We start from the raw sequence: 25,175 nt of genomic DNA on the forward strand, positions 1-25,175 counted from the left end.
GATCATTGGAGCTATCATTATAAAATAGGAAGTTTTTACAGTAAAGAACGTTTTTGTGTTTATATCAACATTGAAAATCTAACAATTTATTTAAATTATAGAATTGATTTCTAGTTACTTATTCATATAAATATTAATCCGCGTGAATTTTAAAAATTATTTCGGTATAGTTAAGCAAAAACAATAGAAAGATGAATCAATATACAAAGTTACGTAATATTTTATGTAAAATATTTACATAAACTAAGGAATGTATGAGGAAGAACGATCAAAGATATATGGAGATATGTTTGGGTGCTTTCTAACAGTGGATTGTTTGATTTTGTTAATAAAGCTTCTCTGATATTTTCTCTGTTTGTGTCAGTTTTAGTACTGCGATATTCTGTTAAAAAAAACTGTGTTTATTTTTAGTCATATTCCCATGGACTTGGGAAGGTGTTTTTTGTTTGTTGTTGTTTTTTTTTAACCTGAGCTTCAAGTTGCGTCTTGTTTAACTTATAAGAGGGTGAGCAACTGTTATAATGTATTTTTGTAATGTTTTATGTTTTCTTAACATGTGTTTTCTTTCTATCACGTCATCCCTTAAGTAATGTCCGACTTTAGGTTCGCAAAAATGGAAAGCATTTCAAATGCTTTTAATGCCATTTAATCAATAACGTATGTTCCGTTATTATTAATTACTTCCTGCCAACAATTTACAAGCTTCTAAATACTATTTCTTTAAAATTCTTGGGGTTTGGAGGAGAAGAATGTAGAGAGGGTAGTTTTGACATCTTCATGTTATCCAAGCTCTTTTCCATTAAGATAGTTCTGCAAGCTTCGAAATAGATGATAATCAGATGGGGAAAGGTCTGAAGAATAAGGAGGGTGTGGAAGTTATTCCGAGTCCAGCTCTTCAATCTTTGCAGATGTGATCCTTGCTGTGTGGTACCGTGCATTATCCTGGTGTAACACAACATTTTACGATTGATCAAAGCAGGCCTCATTTCTTTGACAGTAGAAGTCTGATGTAATCGTTACATTGAGTGGCAGCCACTCAAAGTTGATCACACCAACAATGCCCTACCAAGCGCTTAAAAAGACTTGCTTAGGATGGAAGTTCATTTTGCGCTATGCTTTAACCAGTTTATCTGCACTGAGCCATTGTCTATGGCTCTGAACATTTTTATAATACACCCATTTTTCATCTCCAGTCACTAACCTGTCCAAAAAAGGTGAGTTACGTTCACGAGAGTGCAGAGAAGTACAAAAGTTCCTTCTTGTTCTGAGGTTGGCTTCTGTCGAATCATGAAGAAATCATTTTCCAAGTTTTGATACCTTTTCAAGTTGTTGCAGATGACGGCGATCTGTGAAATGGATTGAATTAAGCATCTGTGCTGGTTCTTCAACTGTTATAGCACAATCTTCATCAAGTGCAGCCAGAAGCAAGACATCATAACATTCAACAGGACGACATGCACGTGGCGCATCACTTAAGCTGAAGTCACCTGATCTGAACTTCTTGAACCACTTTTGAATGTTTCGTGTAGTTTTTACTGCACTATTGCCTTTTTTAAACTCATAAGGATTTATTTGATTAATGATCTGAGAAAGTGAAGTTGGGTTAGTTTCTTTTATTACTCTGAACATTTTTATACGTGTCCTGCTGTATATTTTAATCATTAAAGCCTTCTACAAAGACAGAAATGATGATGCACTTTCTGTATTACATTTTTGGACATTACTTATGAGATGACTTGATATTTCAGGGGTGAAAACCAATCTAATGACTAAATTATACAGTAAGACGTGTATAAAAATGTTCAGACAAATATAAAGAAACTAACCCAACTCAGTTTCTCAGATCTTTAATCAAATAAATCCTTATGAAGACGGATATGTCTGAGGGAGCACCTTAGGTGTTATATTAAGGTTATATATATATGCTGGTATTTTCAAAATTTCTGATAGTCCACTAATATTTTCTAGGTGCAAGTAATTGTTTTTAATTTTGGAAAATGTTTAACTTTGTTTGTTCGTTAAGCGCCTGTTGTATGTGTTTTCAGAATGTATCACAGTTTCAATAACTACTTTAGTTAACATTAGTAAAATATTCAGTTTAGTGCATAGTTTTTCAAACTATGCTCCTCGAGCTTTGGCTCCGTCAGGAAATCTTAGAATGTTAATAAAAGTGGGTTACCTTTCAGACGTATTTGCCGATCTAAATAAAGTGAATGCTACAATTTAAGGTACCAGGGTAACGTACTTCAGAGCTCAGAGTAAAATGAAAGCGCTTTAACCTAAGCTGGAACTTTGGGGTGAATATATATTTATGGAAGAACTTGATTGCTTTGAAATTCTCAGTGATTTTTTACTTATGAATGAAATTTGCTTAAGTGAAGATGCAAACGTTTCAGTCTTGCAGCACATATCTGATTTGTGTACAACTATTGGGGAATACTTCTCTCCTCATTTAGAAAAATTACTGTGGTTTCAAAATTCCTTCGTTGACTCTGCAAATACCAACGATTGCTCTTTGAAAGAGAAAGAACAGCTTATAGAAATTTCAATTGATTACACCCTAAAAACAAAATTTCAGCAGAAAGAAATTACATAAATTTGGATTCAAACGGCCATGAAGTACCCTGAAATAAGTAACAGAGCTTTGAAAATTTTCATATGTTTTCCAACAACATATCTTTGTGAGCAAACATTTTCACTGTATACAGTTACAAAGACCAGATTTAGAAACAGGCTAAATATTGAAGATGATTTGCGCTTACAGGTAACAACCATAACTCCAAATATTGAACTACTTTGTGAACAAAAGCAAGCCCATCCGAGCCACTAATAAATAAATAAACACACTGTACTTTTACTGAAGCAGTTTTGGAAGCAGAATTTTTTAAACAAGTAGAAGTAAAAAATGTTTCTTTAAATATTGATATTTTAAATAAAGTTATATTCTGAACGTTTGAAGTAAACTTTATCTGGTGCTAGTGACCGAGTGTTTCTATGTTTAGTGTATTTTTTTCTATTAATTTTTTTTTTCTTTCTGATGTGAAGTTCCGCAGGTCTAAAAAGTTTGGGAACTTCTTTAAATATTGATATTTTAAATAAAGTTATATTCTGAACGTTTGAAGTAAACTTTATCTGGTGCTAGTGACCGAGTGTTTCTATGTTTAGTGTATTTTTTTCTATTAATTTTTTTTTTCTTTCTGATGTGAAGTTCCGCAGGTCTAAAAAGTTTGGGAACTCATGGTTCAGTGTATAATTTCTTTATCGATGTTTTATGTTCTGCACATAGTATATTCTAAATTTATAAATACTTTTAGAGTGTCTAGTTTCTGGTGGATTACATGATTAGAAAATCAGTTTGTATTATTTCTGCTGTATGTGTTTCTTTTGTGAATTTAAATGGTGAAACCTTGGGATGTGAGGGGCGAGTCGTATAATGCAAACGTTTGAAAAATTAATCGTATCGTTGTTTTCGTTTTTCTCTGTGAAAAGTTTGTCTTTCTGTAGATTGTTTATATGGTAGATAAATTGTATTTTTTCATATTGACAAGTAGAATCACAGAAAACTTCACCTGTATATCTAAACAAAATTGCAGGTTTCTATTTGGAAGTAACTTATTCATGCTATTCTATGTGATACAAAAAAAAAACAGTCGAAGTACAGAGCAATCAATGTATTTCCCATGGCTAGTCTGTGTAACTGAACTATGTACGAATTTTTTAATTGCAAATAAATAAATCTGGCTAGTCGTAACAGTTCGATTTGGTGTTCTTGTTTTATATAGATTCTCTTTTTGGAATCTTGTGAAATACTTTCTTCGGGTACGTTGTGTTGCTTCGTGACAAGGGGTTTGAAGAAATAGGTAAAAGACCAAATCTAAACATAATGACGTTACTAAATAAACTACATAAGTGTTGAAGAAGATGTGGTATTTTTTAACTGGGCGCTTATTTTCGAAAAATAACTTGCTAATGCGGTTCACGTGTTTATTAAAGTTGCATTTTGGAAAGTTATATTGGTACATAATTGGAGGTATGGTATTGGTGTTTTCGCTTGGTTTGTATGCAAAAAAATAATTATTATAGTTTAAATATAATAGTTTTTCTCCTTTAATTGTATTTTGAGTAAATTTCTAGTTCTTTTTTTGTATATTGGGTTTATGCTAGTGTTTGACTTTATGAACTTAAATGTGTCATTCAATATACTTACCATTAAGGAATAATACAGTTTGGTTGATAAAATAACGATTGAATTTTCTTTATCGGCTCTTTCAATGACAATATTTTCTTTGTTCCTAAAAGGTAGGCCCGGCATGGCCAAGCGCGTTAAGGCGTGCGACTCGTAATCTGAGAGTCGCGGGTTCGCATCCCCGTCGCGCCAAACACGCTCGCACTTTTAGCCGTGGGGACGTTATAATGTCACAATCAATCCCATTATTCGTTGGTAAAAGAGTAGCCCAAGAGTTGGCGGTGGGTGGTGATGACTTACTGCCTTCCCTCTAGTCTTACACTGCTAAATTAGTGACGGCTAGCACAGATAGCCCTCGAGTAACTTTCTGCAAAATTCAAAAACAAACAAACAAACAATCCTAAAAGGTTTTAGGCCTTTTCTTTCTTCTGATGTCAAATTTTGTTTTACAGGTTTCCTTTTGTTTAGTATTTTTGAAGACTATTTTACTAAATTAATCTACGAAATTATATTTTCTTTGTTCCTAAAAGGTTTTAGGCCTTTTTTTTCTTCTGATGTCCAATTTTGTTTTATAGGTTTTCTTTTGTTTAGTATTTTTGAAGACTATTTTACTAAATTAATCTACGAAATTTATTAATCGACCTGCTTTTGGTGGGGAAGAGAAATTGCTCATTATTCTTGTTTTTTGGAATGTTAAATATTTCTGACGGCTGTTCTTTGTCCACAGCTGAATAAGACGTGGATTCTTTTTATAGTCTTTGACTAGGAATAGTTTTTGTTGATCGAATTTGCGATTTATTCTATTATTACGTTTCTGCAGAGATCTTCAAGGCTGTTCTCTAAATCTGATACTGGGATGGTAAAAGGAGTTATTGCGTAGTTTACACATTTGTTTAGGGCGGAAGTGTGAGGTTCACTGAGTTGAAAGTTCACAAACTGGTTCTTTAGTTTCTGGATTTTTCATATTTTTTACTTGCAGGCGAAGATTTTTTTTCATCTCTGTCTAGCCTCTAGTTGATAGTTAAGCCTTTATAGTTGGTGCTTTTTTGTATTGACGGAAGTTGTAATCTTCAGAGGAAGTTAAACTGGTAAGTTTGCTGCGGAGATTCAATTCATTTATAGTTTGTTAATATTATACTTAACATCATATTTTTTAAATTTCATCAATTTTTTTGTAATAAAATAATTTTTTCTCTTCTATCTCGCCATAAGTCCGATTCTTTCGGTAAGGCTTAGGTCGGTTAATGGCTTTTTAAGATACGTTATAGGGAAATTGAGCTAAAATTTTGATTTTAAAATATCAACAATATAAATATATGCTCAGAACTCTCTTTGATGAAATAAATGATTCTTTTTAATTTTATTTCAACATACGATAATATATCAACCGTTAGGCCTTCCACGACCATTAGCTTTCTATTTAATTCATTTTCGTAACTTCTCGTCTGCTGTGTCTTTGTCTGTCTGTGTACTTTTTCAATTTATTCCTCACTATTTATATTTATTACTTAATCGTCTGTGCGCTGTATTCTAGACATCAATAAATTTCACGTGACAATCGATAATTATAATTAATTGCTTGTAAATATCATGTTACGAACAACACTAAACAATGATAAAATATTTACTCTCGAAATAATTTAACTACATATACACTTAACAGCCTTTTATATCATAATAATGATAATGCCACATTTTCTGAGCTTCCTGCAACAAAACTAACATGATTATTCATGCCAAACGAATTCCCAAATCCTTCCAGTTATTCTCGAAAACAGACTAATAAACGAACACGCTGCTAAAAGGGCATGTCTTCAAAATTATCACCTTATCTTTAGACAACATGAAATTTAATTCTTTTACAAAAATAAAAAAATCCACTAGGGTGTCCCAAATGGAACCCGACTTTGGAATCGTGTAGATTGCCATTTATATTCACACAATTATGCTAAAAAGCCATAATTTGCCCTTCTATGATGATTATAAGTTAGTGAAGTATTTCATAAAATATTACTGTTAATTTTATTGATTGTACTTGTACTGTCTATACCATTTTAATTTTTTTTGTTATAAGCAAGCTAACTTATATTTTTAACTTTAAAATAAATGTGCAACCTAAAAATATGAAAATGGGCTATCCAAACCCAGATATTCAGAGAGAAAAGAAATGTTCCTCCTATACCACTTTATAGTCCAGTTACTACAAAACAGATTGCTGACTCTAGGTTTTATCATTAAGAAGTATTTGTGGATTAGTTGTCATGTTCAAAAACTGAAGTACAAGTCAATCTAAGAGAAAATTGCCTGTCCACAAGAATGCAATTCAAATGACCTGATCTGTCAAGACAAAGATGGTAGATGTGAATCAGCCATAGGCAATTCAAAGTTTTGTCTTGTAGAGGAGATAACAGTTTTGTGGGAGTTGGCAAGGTTTAAAATAGGTTTTATTCTGTCTGGAAAAGCAATCAGAAGCAAAATGAAAACTACTTTAAAAAATATACGGATCTTAAAAGAAGTAAGACACTCCAATAGAAACACTATACATTTTCTAAGAAAACTCTAACATTTTTTGACAAAGTAGACAAATAATTCACATTGGAACCAAACTTGTAGTTCAAATAGTAAAAAATGACAGCTTCAGATCCAGTAAAGATAAGGAAGAAGACATTCTTTTTTTACAATATTGTAGAGAGGGAAAAAGTAGTGACTTTGGAATGTGACAAACATTTGACGAGAAGATCTAAAAGAGTAAAAAGGGAATAAAAATCTTGGAGGAAAAGGTGAAATAGTGGAATCACGAGAAAACAGCAAATCTATTTTTTCAAAATGAAAAAGAAAAGCAGGAGACCAGTTTAAATAAACAACTCAGACAAAAGATGATGATGTTTATGCCCGCATGAAGAAAATAAAAGTACTGGTGAAAGTGACAGTTCCAGTGAAGAATATCATTCTCCTTAAAACAAAGAAAACTCTAGTAATAATTGAATCCAGTGGAGTGAATATTAATAATGTCAGTCTTTCTCGGTCAAATGTTCGAAGAAAGAAATGGGGAATAATAGAATCTGAAGTACAGGCATCAGAGAAGATATGTAAAGTAAAATTCAGGGCGATAATATTGATCTTCACTTTGCCACAAATATAGTGAGGAAATTGGAGGAGGAGAGAATTATTATATTTGGTGTTGAGAGGCTTGCAGTTAGTGCTACTTCTTCATTCTTTGATCCAATTTATGTATTTCTAGGAACAATCAAATACCTTCTTCAAAGGTCATGAGTAAGGAGTTGGCCTTTACAGTCTTCTTGAATATTATGATATCACAGGTCAGGTCATGATAGTTTGTTGCGATACTGCTTTATCTGACACACGTCAGGACAACTGAGCGATTGCCAAATTTATAAGAAATTTGGAAAACCTTTACTATGAGTTACACATTTCCCATGTGATGGAGACTTTGACAGGGCAAAAGACTAAAAGCCCTAGGAAGAAAATGTAACAACCTTTGAAACAAATTTGGCTTGAAACAAACCATGATGTAAATAAGGTGAAAAATCTTATCAAGTTCTTTTGGCACTTGATTCAAAATGGTTCTCAGATGTTTAAACTAGCATAAAAAGTTTAAGATTTTGTAACCATGTGCTCAGAACAGACAGATTTCAGTGAGGAGGTTACAAGTATCTATGCCAACCTCCATGTTTACATTCTATCAACTGTGTATTAATACACAAATCTATAACACCAACATAAATTTCGTACTAAATTATGTATAATGATATAATATCAACTTCAGGAATAATTTCTATTGAATAAACAAAGAACTGAACCACCCACTACATCGCACTTATGGCTGAGTGTTGTGATTCTTACGGAACCAACAGCCAGACAATCTTCTGATTGTTGCCACGGGTCTTTTGGACAGTATGATTTTTGTCAGAACCCTGTTATAATCTATCGATTTTTTAAAGTTAGGTCATTTTTATTGAAAGTGAAAATGTCCAAGTTACGGTTTAATTTCAATGTATTTGTTGTTTTTTTGGAAATAAATTGACATCCCTGTTTGTATTTATTTTTCTAATGAAAACAGGTTGATTCTCGAGTTCGAAAATTAACACTCATGCATAAACATTTCTTCAGCGAGTATTAATCTCTACTACCATCTAGGCCTTTTTGTTGGTAGTACAGCAGATGTTTACTAGTAAGCTAACCTGGCATGGCCAGGTGGTTAAGGCAAGTTGACATGCAATCTGAGTGTAGCGAGTTTGAATCCGTGTAACATCAAACATGCTCGCCCTTTCAACCGTGGGAGCGTTATATGTTATGGTCAATTCCACTATTCATTGGTAAAAGAGTTGGTGATGACTAGCTGCCTTCCCTGTAGTCTTACACTGCTAAATTAGGGGCGGCTAGCGCAGATAGCCCACGTGTAGCTTCGCGCAAAATTCAAAAACAAATACTAGTAACTTACCTGAAAGACGAACCTAGTAGCATAACGATGTGTCTGCAGACTTACAAGCTCGAAATCGGTTTTTCAATACCCATGGTGGGCAGAGCACAGACAGCCCTTTGTGTAGCTTTGTGCTAAATTGCAAACAAACAAATACCTGAAAGGTCTAAATACGCTGGACACAAAATTTATTATGGCAGTGTTCAATGGTATAGAAAATTCATTTTACTAAGGCGTAGAAATTTCAACGTTACCTGAAGTTGTCAGAGAGCACTTATACATGATGTGCATTACTATTATTGAGTAACTGGTGGCACTGTAAGATAATTATTTTGTTGTTGTTTTGGCGAATGGAAATTTCATTGTTGTTTTGGTCCTTCATAGGTTTTCTGCTGTCTTTGTACAAATCCCAAACATACTTTGTGTGTCACTGTCTATATGTAAGAAATACCAGTGCCCATTGTCAAAATATAAGAAAAATAAGAGTGTTGTTGAATGTTACAAGATAAAAACTAAAACTCAGGGCCAGCTTTGGGGGTGGGTGACGTGCGCCTAAATCGACATTGCAATTAGAAGTTCTTGTCAGTTTTTCAGGGACAGGCAAGGGCTCAGAATACAAAGTTCAGCACAGCCTACAATTTTGCCTAGGGCCAGCTCTGCTAAAACCTTGCACGTTCCTTTTCACGTCATTGAAACCAAAAATTATTTTAGATGAAATGCTAACATTTAGTTTAAAAGTATATGTGTAATTAATACAAAAAAAAATCACTTAATATGATTAAATTTTGTAGAAGCATTCGAAAAATTTCATTTAAAAGTAGATATAAGCTCTTTGCATGTTATTGTTTCACTAATAAAACGTTAATTTTCAAAGTGTGTTTATATATTACAAATTTTACTGTCGATGCTACTTTTTTCCACACAAACATCGCCCCGCAGTCTTCTGCCACAACGTTTATAACATCAGTAAGTGTAATGCACGTATTTTTTTATTACGATTTCTGATGGAATTTGAAATTTGGGTAAGTTTCAACAAGACGTGGAATGCCAAAACGTCGAACGACAAGAGGCTTTGGGTTGATATTTACCCATGTACATCCAGTGGCGTAACTAGGGGGGTACATCTGTCCCCGGGCGCTGCATTGGGGGTGGGGGCGCAAAATTGATGTTACATAATTAGGAATGAATTTATTTAGGAGCAAGAGGTTACCGACAGCATAAATTTTGAGTAACTAATCGATAAATTAGCAGCAGCAAAGGCAAGAAGAATTTCTCGTTGAAGTTACATAATTACATCCAAAGCATGATATCAAACTATTTCTTTTACTTTATGTTAACTTTTCAGTTCACTATATCCAAAGTAATGTTTTAAGTTTTTGCAACATTATATTTCACTATTATTTTAGTATAAAATAATTCTGCATTAATTTTTTATATACATTTTTGTTTCTGATTCACTCCTTCTCTGTTACTTAATTATATCTTCAAAGTACCATTGTTGCCTCAATTATTTAATTTTTCATCTCCTTCATACCCTAAAAATACACCACGAAATGCAGGTTTTCATGTTTTAAAACTCATAAATTTCCGAGAAAGCATGATGGACCCCTTTATGGCTTACATTTCGTCACGAGGGGGCGCGATAACTGACTTTGTCCCCGGGCGCTGAAAATCTAGCTTCGCCTCTGGTCATGGCAGACAGAACTCTTGAGAAAGATAACATTTTCTCGAGACTTCTGCAGCACTTTCAGGAACAGCCGTCCCTGGTTCGTGCTTTCACAGCCGCGAGAGACGTCATTAGATTCAATGCGTGGAACGAGGCAACCATAGGTTTTTTGGGCCAGCTTGTGGAAAGCTCGGATGCTATTGATTGTTGAGCTGTATATAAAAACATCAATTTTCTGTTAAAGATGCATGTGAAAAGTAAGAAAACAACACAGACTCGAACTATTGAATTCACTTTAAAAAATAAACGTTCAACCTCCCCTTTCTCCTCTCCTTCTACCGTGAAGAATCGAACTCCAGATTTGAGTGATGTAAATTCGCCGGTAGTCCAGCGAAAGACGAAGGTTTACACAAAACATTTTTTTTCAATTTGTTCTCTGAAATGTCTCAAAGTAATTACCTTAAAAACGCTCATTTGTGATATTAGCAGGATTATAGAAATTTCAAAATAGAACAAACAAGAAACGACACGAAATTTATAGAAGAAAGAACCTGAAGAAATGTGGAGGGGGAAAGAAATGGTAGAAACATGTAATACCTCGTCAGAATTGATAAGAGAAAAAACAACAACTTCGAAATGGGTTAAAACCTGAAACAGCACTAGGCTTTCTTGGGTCTGTGTGTAACGAGCCAATAAACAAAATTATTTCAAATCTGTGCTAAAATAACGACAGTGAAAGGTGAATTGTACATGTATATGCTTAATTTTCAACGGTAGCCGTGGGGGACATGCCCTCATACTTCTGAAACCAAAGTTACGTCCCTGTATACATTTATGGGCTACACTTCTTTGCATTTTTTGTTACAGATGAACATGTCTCCACATTTCTTATTGACTGATTGTTTGGAATTAAGCACAAAAATGCACAATGGGCTATTTGTGCTCTGCCCATCATGGGTATTGAAATATGGTTTCTAGCCGTGTGATCCACAGACATACTGTTGTGCCACAGGTGGGTCCCCACATTTGTGAAACCAAAGTTACGTCGCTATATACACGTATAGGTTTGTTTTTCTCCATTAGGTAAGATTAAAACTGTGCAAAGAAGTGGGATAGAGAATAGCGTGTCTGGGCAGTGAGTCCGGGTGTTTAAAGTTCGCATTCCATATTTACACTGATGTTTAAGACATCTATCAAAACCAACAGATATGCAACTTTTAGTTCCTCTGGTTGTCATTATATACACCCTTGTGGAAATTAATTGAAACAAGACGGAAAATTACAATTTCTTCAAGTTTTTGCGTTTTATTTCTGAGAATCCAAATATTACTCACAAATTAATACATGATAATGACCACCTTTATTTTTCAGAAGATCATTAATACTCTTTGGCATCGAGTCCACGAGTTGATTGCAATCTTTACTAATTTTGGATCACGGAAACACACCTCAATTAGCTTATCTTTTGTAGTACAGTCTTTTCCCTGAAGTCTTTCTTTACAAATCGCCCAAAGATTTTCAATAGGATTTTAGTCCGGAGAGTTTCCAGGCCAGTCCAGCAGCTTTATTCGCATTGTAGTCATAAAACTCTTCACAAGTTTCAATGTGTGGCAAGGAGCCAGATCTGGAATGATTCTTCTCTGCAAAACTTCGATGTACAGTGGTCCTCGCATCATACTTTTTACGATATGTAATCCTCCGACGTCATAGTAGTTGAAAAAGCCCCAAAACATCTTCTACAAGGGATGTTTTACAAACTGATTAATGTGAGATTCTCGAAGTTTCTCACCTGGAGATCTGCGAACATGCAGATTTCTTTAACTTTGTATGAAGAAATAAGTCTCGTCACTGAATAACACCTTCCTCCATTGTTCTTGCATCCATTTCAGACCTCATTGATACCGTTTTTTCATCATTGAGTTGGTAACAACTTGTTTTTTGACTGGTCTCCTTTCCCTTCTAATGCAATTTCGAATGACATAATATTCCTGAAAATTTCGTGATATATCCCAAAACTAGATCGACTGTACTGCGAAACCCAGCTAATGATGCCGTCTGTGTGAAAAAATGACAAAGAAAATCAGCGGGTCCAACGAGCCTGCACCAGCCGCCATGCTGGAAATATTGTAAAATGACCATTTGTTTCAATTAATTTGCATAAGAGTGTAAACTATTAAATCACTATGTAACATGATTTTACATCTTCTCTCTTACACCATCGAAAGATTTGGGATCGTAATATGTACTGTTCAAAGTTTTTAACAATTTGAAGGTATTAGATCATCAATAATGAGTTATTACTTTGGATTGAATCCGAGAATTCAAAGTTCGTGACACATTGCCATAAAAATAGGGTGTGGGTGCTTTATTAAAGTGATGATAAAATCTAAATATTCAGGTGGTGTTGAAAAGTTGCCTTCCTGTTACTTTATCAGCTCAACGTTAGGGACAGCTGTGTTTACTTTTGAACAAAATTATAACATGGAGTAGCATACACGTATTGCTAGTCCTGTGCTCAGCGTTTGGAGTAACACAACAGTTTTGCTATCACATAGCGCTTAGAGTAATATAACACTATTACTGGTCTGGTGCTTCCCGTTTAGAGTAACGTAGAACATTTTCAGTATCTCATAGGGCTTAGAGTAAGTTATACATTTTGTTGATGCAACACAGATATTATAGCTCTAACCTTTTCAGTAGTTAAAATGATCTTCAGGTATTTTTTTTTTTAAATTTTGAGACAGATTGTCCACTCTAAGGGCCAGCGATGTGCCCCAGCTATGAACAATGCTTGTTCAGAGTATGGTGAAGCCTATAAAAGGTACTTAACTTCTGCATATGACCAATTCACTAATTTTTCTTGTCGCGAGGAATGTGTACTGTACACTGTGAAATAAGAAGTGATTTTACTTTCTAAATAACAAGAAGTTAGCACGTGGTTCATTTCATTTTGGGTTCAAATTCTTATCAGTTGAACCCAGAAGTGCCCCTGTATATAAGTGAACCTGTCTAGCTCCTCTATTGCTGTCAAAAGAACTGAAGATCCAGTCTTTCATATAAAGGAAACATCTTTTCGTTGTTGTTCAGCTGTGAATAAGTCCTTTGTTGTTGTTTTTTATTTCATAGTGAAACAAGTTCGTGTCAGTCTCTTATGTTTAGTCAAGTATATTTTAACTAAACTCTGCTTAGTAGCCTAGGGATTAGCTTCTTCTAAAGTTAGATACTTGATGATGACGGTATTGATATTCCAAACGGCTACAAGACTTAAAAACAAATAAACTGTAAGTGTCGTGATTTGTAAATTCCAGAATACACAAACAAGTACCAACAGATTGGAAATTAACTAATATCACTCCTATCTTCAAGGAAAGTAACAGAAGTTGTCCCAGTAATTATAGACCTATCAGTTTTCCACCAGTTGTGGGAAACGTTTTAGAAAGTTTGATAAAAGATATTTTTCAAAGTCATTTAACAAAGATTAGAATTTTATTGGACAGTTAACTAAAGAAAAATCTTGCCTTACAGATATATGGATATGTTTTGAAACTGTTGCTGTATATGTGGATGATGGTAAATGATGTAGATTTGGTGGATCTTGATTTTCAGAAAGCATTTTACAAGTGCCACATAAACGGCTTGTAAAAAAAACTTGTTACTGTAAGTGTTGGGAATAACTTAACTAATTAGATAGTAGAGCACCGGACAGAAGAAAGCAGCTAGTTGTTACAAATGAAGTTCAGTCAAATTGGATTAATGTTGCAAGTGGTGTACCCTGAGGCTCAGTTTTAGGAACTTTGTTTTTTTGTATTTTACATTAATGACATAAATGAAGGAATGGTCAATAAATTACTTAAGGTCTTTAGTGTTGTTAACTGTGAAGAGGATGCTGCTTTACTAAAAGATTTAGATCATCTACGAGTCGGGTAAATAAATGGCAGATTGGTTTCAGTTATAATATATGCAAGATAATGCATGTGGGTTATCGTAATTTGAATTATAAGTGTAATTTTAATGGAAATAACCTTAACAGTGTTGTTAAACCGTTTTCAGCTAAGACAGTTTCGTTTTTCATATTGTGTGGGTTGACCTATGAATGGATTGCTTTTGGATGTTGTGAAGACAATAAATTTGAGTTAATTTAAAAGAACTCTTGATAGATACATGAATAAGAAGGGCTGGAATTAAAATTTTCTTTCTTTATTTATTAAATAGATTTAGTTTATTTTAGAGGGTGGGACAGCCGGGTTGGACCAAAAGGTCCCTTGTTGTCCTCAAACATGTTAACTAAAGAGAGGTGGGGGAAGTAAGAATAGAAATCACAAAAGAAAAAAAAGAAAAAATTAAAGTGAAAAAGAATAATAATCCACAAGAAGGGTTACAAATTATCACCCAGTTACTACTTTGAGAGATTATAAATACAAAGGCAGTTTGACGAATTTATATGCTTTGTCACACACTCGTGGTCTAAATGCTTCAGACAGACAAGAACAGACGTTGTTGATGCATGAACAATTTGCATACTTAACAGCGAGAATTATAGAACTTGGGGTACAAATATAGATTTAGGCTGAGCAGAAAGAATCTTTAGCTAACACTGTTTCATTTTGCATATAGTGTGGGTTGACCTAAAATGATCCTGCTGTGTTTTATCATACTATTTATGCAGGTAACAATTCATAACTTCAGATCTAACCCCGATATCTATGCGACTCACCTTTACCAGCGACAAGTTTTACTACGGCTTTACTTTTAAAATTTTGAAAGGCTAGCGCTGATAACCCTTGACTAATTTTGTGCAAAGCTTCTTTGTATTATATGTGCTTCTGATAACACTCCCCATCACACCAAATATGCTCGCCCTATCAGCCGTGGTTACGTTATAATGTGACGGTCAATCCCACTATTTGTTGGTAAAAGAGTAGCCCAAAACTTGGCGGGCGGGTGGGTGGTGATGACCAGTTGCCTTCCCTCTAGTCTTACACTTCTAAATTATGGACAGATAGCGCAGATAGCCCTCGTGTAGCTTTGCGAGAAATTCAAAACAAACAAATTCAAATGAACAAATTAAGAATATAGAAACTACAAGTTGGCACAAGGATTGTGTGTGTGTGTTTTCATATAGAAAAGTTACATCGGGCTGTCTGCTGAGTCCACCGAGAGGAATCGAACCCCTGATTTTAGCATTGTAAATCCATAGATTTACCGCTTTACTAGCGGGGGACCACAAGGTTTGTAATGATGGAAATATACACAGAGTCAGTGAGTAGATTCAGTTAGTACCTTGCAACTTTCTAATACAAATATTGTTTGTTTACAGATACACTGAAAGGCTAGATAGGCCAGAGTGGAAGTCGCGACTCAACAACACCGGCCGCCAACTCTTTGACTGTTCTCTCCTGAACGAACTGTGTGACTTCATCGTCACCAATTTTAATAACTCTATAGTCCTAAAGTTCGAAACACGGTATTCCTTTTTCTTTTGGCAGAACTGGAATCGAGCTTTGGACCCGTAGATCTGTTGTCCAGCACTTTACACTTTATGCTACTCTTGGTTCGTATAACATAGAGGGTGGTTGTTTAGTCCCCACCAAGGTGATACTAATGTACATGGTTTTTTATATTAACAGACAAAAACGATCAAACATATATAGTTCATATATACACATGCAATTTACAAGAAGGATTTGCATATATTAATACATTGACTTTTGTGCAGATGGGAACTGATACTCTATGAGCAATCTATTTAGCATATATGTCATATTCAGTATTAATGTAATGACACTGGTATTGTTATGGGTAGGGGAATATGTCACAACAATTTCCCAAGAAAGATATAAGCATGGAGAGATTGATAAATTATACAGAGCCGAAACCACAGCAGTCTGAAAACTAGAGGTTGCAATGCTCTACACGGAAGAAGAAACACTTGTACAATAGAATGTTAAGAACAATAAAATATCACAAAATGTCATTCGAGTTAATACGGAGCAACAGAAAGAAAATAAAGTTTCAGAATATAACTTTGTGACATAAAAAGCTGCTGCGATGTCTCATCTGGTTACATCTTCTGGTAGTGAAGAATATGAAGTGAGTGAAAGATCACAAGTTTCTAGTCACACCTTCATATAAACATCAGTTTTCATGAGAACGGACATGAAAGATGAGACAATCAAAGCTATTCTATTTGTCCACAAGCCCTTCAAATGCCCTAGTGCAATGTAAGTGAATTTTTATGTTGTCTTCCATTTGCATGAAGGCCAAGTTTGGGATAAATTTGTTAACATGTGAAATCTAAAATCAACTTCAAGCCTTTTACATAAAGTTGTTACTGTATAGGTCAATTATTGGTATTATAATGAGCACAGTAAATGACAAAGGAAGTAATTTCAAGAGGAAAACATGACATAATATGTATCATTCTTGCAAGGTGCAAATAACCATCGTTTGCGTTAGTGAATAAGGCACTACGATTTGTTATGACACCTTTTTACCAGAAATGTATGAGAGTGTAATAATTATTCTTGTCAAGTCCATTGCTTTGTCTGTAAATGTTAATTTTTATACATATACTTCACAATTTGAATATGCAACTCAGCCAGCCATTTGACAGTTTCAACTCGTAAGAAGTTGCAATCGAACGGAATGCATCAAAACTACTTTTTAAAATTGCTTGGTGGTGTGTAGGTAGTGTGATGTCATTTAAAATGATCACTTTTGAGAAGAGTATGTAACAGCCTTATCCTGCACAGTATATTCCCACATCAAATCATAAAATTTATTCAGATCAAGAATTTGGAATTTCCAAGGCCAATATTTAACTTATGCTTTACGGTATTGGACAACACGGAAAACAGGGGAATATAGATGAAATTGGGTAACCAGGACCATTCAGAAAGACACCTGCAATAAGTTGTGTCTCAACCATGGTAAGAAAATGTGGTGATAAGAATAATTCACAAACACAAAGGTTAGTGGCAAAATCTATCCACGTGTCCCAGTCACATGTAACATGATACCGAGTAAAGAGACACAAGTCGCATGTACACAAGTTGATTCCACATTATGTGATTTTTGGCACTCTCATACCTGAAGCAGCTGGACAATTATGTGGATATCATGCTACTCAAAATGAGGACACACTAGTGAAGTAGCCTATAGAAATTGAGGCTAGAATGTTGTTGTCCTGATACATCTCATGAATTATAGAAGGCCTAAGAACCATCAAAATAAAAAAATCATCAATAATTTGCTTCTCTATGTGAAATACGTTTTTATTACACATTAAAATGAGGCTATAATATTGACAATACTTTAATACCTAGTCTGTGACTCTTTGTATGTTTGAAGTTAAGCCCAAAAGGGGCTATGTGTGCTCTGCCCACCACAATTATCGAGACCAGATTTCTAGTGGAATGGTTAGTATGGGACTCTGGAGCCAAAAGTAAGTACACACCACCCAAGGACATAAAGGTGTAAAGAATGGAACAGTTATTTATCTCAATTTGCATATCTTGTATACATTAACCACCCAATTAATTAATCACTCTTTAATTAATTAGGCACAAGAGTCATTGAACTCTGAAGTCCCACTGGGGCATAATGGCTGAAACAGTTAATTAACCTGATTAATTAGATATTAAATTTAACTTGCTAGAATGAAATGACAGATAATTAGAGGAAGTGATGTGAATCATTGACAATAATTACAGTTTTGCATGAATAAATCAAATCTAATTATGTTATGTAGTGACAGCTTCTTATGATGTGAAGCCATTTATTAGCAGTAACTCTAGGAAATTAGAGTATAAATCATCACATGATCTATAACTAAGGCTATTATGATTTAAGATTCATACCTGCTATATAAAACAGATTAATGTAATGCTTTCTGATAGTATTTTCATTTTAAAACCCTTTATTAATCTTTGTTGAAAAATCAGTTGGATATTTGATCTATGTGAAAAGGCATATCTAGTAAAAACATTTTTACACTAAATCACCTTGTAAGAAAATTATGAACAAACATATTAATATCTTTATGAAATTCAAATTCTGATAACAGATTTTGTTTGGATATATGTCTACGTTTTTAATAGCCATGTCATATGCAATATTCGCCACACATTGTCTAATAAGGTCCTCAACCTTCATATTGTAAGTCCATTTCAGAATATTCTTTATTTTATTTCGACAAAGTAGATACAGATCCAGTGACTTCGACATTTATAATTTAGATACAAATTGTTGATGTGTATAAAGTTAAGTAACTGATTACTGGCAAACACAATTCCCAGCATATTTTGCGTACCCAAATCTTCTGAGAGTAGAGAATAAATATGTATAATGTTCATTACTTTTCATATATCGGTGATGATGTTTCTAGACTGATAAATTTCTAAAATTGACCAAAAATCTGCATGGCAAGAATGTTTATGCTCTTGAGTATTCGTTGTGATTTGTAACAATTTCTTGATCTTAAAATTGTTTTCTCGTTCATCTGAATGATGCTTCATAGCTTTGTGAATACAAATAGTCATATGTATCTGATGTTAAGGGCATTTGTGAATCTACATTCCATCCACGTTGACTGCCAAGAAATATGATATTGTAATGTTTGAAATTATGAGGGGTTTCTTCCGAGATTCATTATAGCATTATTATCCACGTCTTATAAGAAGACGAATAGGTACCTGACCTGAAATGCATTATTGATAGATGCCTGCAAGTTTCCCTAAGGAATTGAAAATGATTTGCACTCTATATATTTCAAAGAATGTTAAGAGTCCCCTTCTACAACAGTAACCTTTTTTCAAGAATGTTAAAAGATTTGTAAGTCCGTACTTTTCCTTAGTGAAATCATGTTGACAATCCAATGAAACTCTAAACTTTGTTAAATGGTTTTGCAAAGCTTCTTTTGTGCGACTTACCAAAAAGTTGTACATAACTGACATAAGATTAATGGACCTATAATAACTGAAACAATATTCTTCACTTCCTTTAAAAAGAGGAGCATCATCAGCTAACTTCCAATCTTCTAGTGCATGGTCAATGCTGAAGGATTGACAAAAAATAGTAGCAAGTGGCTGACATATCCAGTTTTTAACCACCTTCAAAACCCTCGGGAAAATATTATTTAACCAATAGATTTATTTTCCTTTAAACTTCGAAATTTTGCCTTGACTAGCCCAGAATTAATGCAGCCATCTTTGTTTCCATCTTCAAAATGTAGAATACTGCTTAAATCTTCAATAGTAGAAACAGAATAAAAAGCAAAAACAATTAACAACCCATTCATCTCGTAATCATCATATACAAGTTCCACTGCATCCTGGCATTTTGTTTACACTTTATATATTTAAAGAAATCCAAACTGTTATTTTTATATTTTCAGCCAATCTTCTGCTTTCATCCTTTCCAACGTCTTAATTTCCTGTTTCACCAACATTCTTGATTTTAATATAGCACATATTTAGCCAAGGAATTTGATGCAGGTTAGAAATTGAATATGTGAGCCACTTGATACAGTTGTTTTTCTCATGAAAAAAGAGAATAGTGAGAGGGAATCTGATTGAAATGTTCAAGACTACTAATGAAATTGATAGTGTTGATGCAACATCTGTTTTGTACTTCATGGTGAGAATGGTAGGACTGAGAGACGTAAATGTAAATTTCTGCAGGATAGGAGTCGTTTTCACTTTCTTAATGTAGTAGTTATTTGGAAGAGTTGCCTGATGATGTGGAAGCAGTAATTTAAAGTAATTTTAAGAGAAATTTTGAAAAGTATATGAATGATAAGGGCTAGCTTTAAGATTTTTTAAAAATTTATTCATAAATAGTTTTAGTTTAATTTAGAGGATGAGACAAACAAGATGGAGCAATAGGTTTCATGTTGTCCTAAACTACTATATTATGTTATGTGTTATTAAAAATTATGTTTGAGATATATTTCATGTTTGTATAAAATGTTTAATTCATTTACGCAAAAGTTGTGCATGATCAAAATTTTTCTTCACCTAAACAGTTGATACTCTTAACAACAAATACAGAAAACTCTTTCATAGAATACACTTGTTAATATACATTTTTGTGTAATCAAACAGAAATCCAAGAATATAGTATGGAAAAGTTTTTATTGTCCTGTTGTTCACCAGATATTTGGAATAAAATTATTTTTTGTTAACAAAGCTGCTTAAAATTTAAAATTGTGACACAGAATAGTTGGAAATGTAATTTTTTGAGATACTTTGTTATTGTGAAAATTAAAATCAGAATAATATCTGTTTTGTAGATAACAACAAATGAGAAAAATAACCAGTGTTATTAATATAACTTTTTAAAAATGAAAGAGAACAAATACTGACACTACACTGCTACATAATCTTCAATCAATAACTCTTTGGTTAATAACCAAAATCCTCTTTTCACTCTACTAGAACCACTGTTCTCTAATCCTTCTAGGTATTTTGATATCCATAGATTATCATTATTCAACTCCACTTGCAGTGATATGTTGAATTTCTATTTATTTGTAACCTTTTAGTTCATGTTTTCCAGTTTCTTGGGAGTTTATGTGCTCTACACTCTCTCATTCTCATATTCCTGTTTTTTTGCTTCTTTTATTGTGGCTCACAAAAATATGTCTGATATTCTTGTGGATTTGGAATAGCTTACCAACAACTATGGTTGTGTATAGTCGGTATCCTGCTTCTTGCTAATTTCTGTTGCAGGAGTATCTTTACCTGCTTGTATTGTTGAGGTTGTAGTCACTTCCTTTGTTTGTAATGCTGTATGCACGCTTTACATACACTATTTCTTTGATCACTCTCAAACTAGATGTTTTCAGGTTCAAATGTGAACTTAAGGAACCACTGTGTTACAATTGATGGAATACTTTGGCTGAATTTTGGATTCAAAGGACTTATTTTATCAGAAAGTATTATGGTAAAGGACACAACAACACATTTAAAAGAAACCTGACCGTTAAGTGGGAAGAACAAGATCACACTTGTCCCACATAAGTTTACTTGTTCATGTTGAAGCACTGATCTACACTGTGAGTAACCTTTTCTGAGCCCAATCAGTAGCTTGTAACATTTTAAGCCCCAGAGTTTACTACTGAAACACATGTGATCAAGAGTAATGATTAGTACAATTTATTACCAAGTTTTATTGATGTAATATCTATAGTAGGCTAGTTTCTCCTGTTCTTTATACTTTAGTCTAGTGTACATTTCATGTTGACCTGAAATTTTCAAATGTGAAATCATTTAGTAAATGTGTATTTAATTTACATAGGCATGTATATTAATTTTGGATACAGACCACGCATATAATGTACGCAGGTTTGTATTCTATTTTGGGATATATGCTACATGTGAAATATACATCGTTTGCCCATACCGTTCATAGGAGTCAGTGCTGAAATTTCAGCTGGATAAACAAAAACAATTTGGGTAAAGTGTTATGCTCAAAGACACAACAGTAGTTATCGTGCCCAAGGTATATCGTATGATTTATAGGACACCAGATGAGCGGATTTTAAAGAGTTACATAACGGTTACCTGATCTGTAAGTTATACTGACATGTGAAGGTTACATAATTTACAAAAAAAAATGCCGCCTAAGGGTTAAAGTTCGACACCCTCCCACTTTGAACAGACATAGCTTTTCTGCTCATATCAAAAATACTTTGGTTTTGTTAGTGTAGTAAGTAATATGCATGCTTTACATATAGAACACTTTGAAAATTGTTAAAGATGAAGTATATTTTAAAAATGAAAAACAATCAACTTAACATAATACACCTTAAAATAATTTTATATTTAAAATTTATTTCATCATTAGATGTCAGATCTTATTTATGGTTCATTTTAGACTAAATATATTTTTGTATTTATCATTAAAGGACATGATTGGATAGTTCATTCTTTAGTATAAATTATTAGATCTTCATATATATGTGTATGTGAAAGACCATTCACTTTGTAACGTTCTTCTACGTTATATACAATTTTCGTGCACTTTAACTGTATGATGATTTTCACAAACGTTTATTAGGATAAAAATAACACAACAATATTTAAAATACAAAGTGATAAAATGATAAAAATAACACAACAACATTTAAAATACAAAGTGATAATACTTGAAACATGCATTTATCAGAATCATGATAAACAGAAAAGCAATTAAAAGGATTAGAAATTTAAAGAAGGATGCATTTTCAAATATATGAAATATGCTGCTTGTATTGTTGAACATATAATTTTCTATTTCGTCTTCATTGTTCCGATCTTCCTTCTCCATTGGCAGTTCCTTTTCGTATATTGTCATGTTGATTTTTCTTCCAGGAGATAACAGTTTTGTGTTTGTCATCGCACGATAAATGTTTTTATATGAAGTTACGGTTTTTTCTGTTGTGATATGTCTTTCTTCTTTCGAGAATAATTCTTTGTTATCCTTGGCTTCATGAACTGTTTCAAGGGGTGTTATAGCTGAAGGTTTCTCTGTGATTTATGAGAATAATATTTTTAATATACAAATATGTTCAGTTTTAATACAAGCAAATCAGTAAAATAATGTTATACATAAAGACTGAAATTTTATAAAGGATGGTTACAAATAGTCCTTGAAAAAAAATAGCATAATCGCAAAGAGAAACTACCACATTCTGTAAAAAACACGCATCGAATTAATGAAATAAGTATGTGAAGACTATTATAAAAAAATATCTTCAACTGCATCATCTCTAAAAAGTTAGTTTTGTACTGTTGAAATCATCTAGACTTTTCCACTTGAATGATATAATCATATCCAGAAAAGCATCTGAACTATATTGCGTACAAATCATCTAAATTAACTACTGCACGAGCTACTAATAATTTATTCAACATCAACAGTAGGACATGATTGGATAGTTCATTCTTTAGTATAAATCATTAGATCTTCATATCTATGTGGGTGTGAAAGACCATTCACTTTGTGACGTTCTCCTACATTATATACAATTTTCGTGTACCTAAAATTTATTGGGATAAAAAAACATTTAAAATACAGTAATAAAATGATAAAAATAACAACATTTAAAATACAAAGCGATAATACTTAAAACATGCATTTATAAGGATCATGACAAAAATGAAAGCAATTAAAAATATTATAAATTTAAATAATGGTGCATTTTCAAATAAGCGAATTATGTTGCTTCTATTATTTTCTGTTTTGTCTTCACTCTTCTGATCTTTCTTCTCCGTTGGTAGTTCCTTTTCGTATGTTATGTTGAAATCTCTTCCACGAGATGACAGTGTTGTTTTTGTCATCGAACTACCACGTTCTGTAAAAAAAAACACAAAAAACATGCATCGAATTAATGAAATAGAAAGTATATGTGAAAGCTATTATAAAAAATATCTTCAACTGCATCATCTCTAAAAAGTTAGTTTTGTACTGTTGAAATCATCTAAATTTTCCACTTGAATGATTTAATCATATCCAGAAAAGCATCTAAACTATATTGCGTACAAATCAGCTAAATTACCTACTGCACGAGCTACTAATAATTGTTGGTGAAAATAAATGAGTTAAAGGTTTATTATAATGGAGAAGACAAGAAAACGTTTAACGACAGGATATTTGAAGATTATTAAAATTTTTTTATTTTTGCACAGATCATTGGTCAACTTTACATCAATACTGATCTATTTCTCACAATCATTTTTATTGAAGTTCCACGTTAGTCCCCCGGCTTTTCATTTCAGAACAGATCAAAACAAGATGTATTGGTTCTTGTATCATAATTTATTCAACATCTACAGTTGGAAGGTATCGTATCATCCTTAGAAGAATATTTACCTGATAAACCAACTTTGTTATAAACCATGATAATGCATTCTTGGTTACGAATTACCTAATTTAGTACGAATGAAGTTGAGTTATTCAGCACATCGATATATAATTAAAACGCTCAAACAATGACAAAAATAGTGAAAGTTCATGCTATCACCAACGAAACAGTAACATTGATGTGTTATATAAATTACTTTGGTGAAATACATATAGGTAAACTTAATGATAGTATCACCAAACTTTATGATTTATTCGCCTAAATACTTTTATGAAACGCCGATTTCTAGTGTTAAGTCCTCAAAGATATTTGTGTTCCACTGGGGCCGGTACATATGTATATTACAACGGGACGCACAATCAGACCAAACTAAAATCATGTGAGAGTTAAATAATATTATCATTATTGATTTTGATTGTCAGGTTGGCTAAAACACTGCTGGTTCCTGATAGATTTAATGTAGGAAGAATTGGTTTTTTTACCTGTGTTGGTCAGTTTCCACCCAGAGACCCGCCGTTGGGAATTAGACATCGTATAAGCAGTTGAAGTTTTGCTATTTTCATTTAAATCATGTATTTTTCTTTTTGTTGAATTTTTTTTTGAAAATATCATGTCCTGGGTGTCTGTTTTAATAACAACAAACAGACACACCAGAAGAACTCCGAAAAAGATGTTAGATTTGGTATAAACGTTTTGCAACATGTCAAGTGTTTCTCTTTGGCTTTCGAACTATTTCAAATTGAACTCATTCTACACAAATCCGTTGATAACGGATAATAAGAGAGTATTGTTGTGAGGTAGACAATATTTATTGCAATAATATGCTATGATACTGCTTTTATATCTAAACAATATTAGTAAACTGATTTTACCAATTTCAAATCAGCGAACAGCAGTAACTTTGAATTTATTTAACTTTAGAAAATAAAACGACCTATATATTAGAGATGTAACTATATATACATAAGTACACACATATGAAGGTATTTTAAGATTTAACAAACCTTTCGCATTTACTGCTTTATTAGGGTTAATA

The 25,175-nt window shown here is 33.2% G+C and overlaps 1 long non-coding RNA gene across 1 annotated transcript; it reads left to right on the top strand.

Moving 5' to 3' along the window:
* Nucleotides 1-5,182: 5,182 nt before the first annotated feature.
* On the top strand, nt 5,183-20,479 carry LOC143243765 (uncharacterized). The gene is made up of 2 exons (XR_013024754.1): nt 5,183-5,274; nt 15,611-20,479. It is a non-coding gene; the product is annotated as an uncharacterized LOC143243765 (long non-coding RNA).
* Nucleotides 20,480-25,175: the final 4,696 nt, after the last annotated feature.

This window comes from Tachypleus tridentatus, unplaced genomic scaffold, assembly GCF_004210375.1.
Source record: "Tachypleus tridentatus isolate NWPU-2018 unplaced genomic scaffold, ASM421037v1 tig00693290_pilon, whole genome shotgun sequence".
Taxonomy (NCBI): domain Eukaryota; kingdom Metazoa; phylum Arthropoda; class Merostomata; order Xiphosura; family Limulidae; genus Tachypleus; species Tachypleus tridentatus.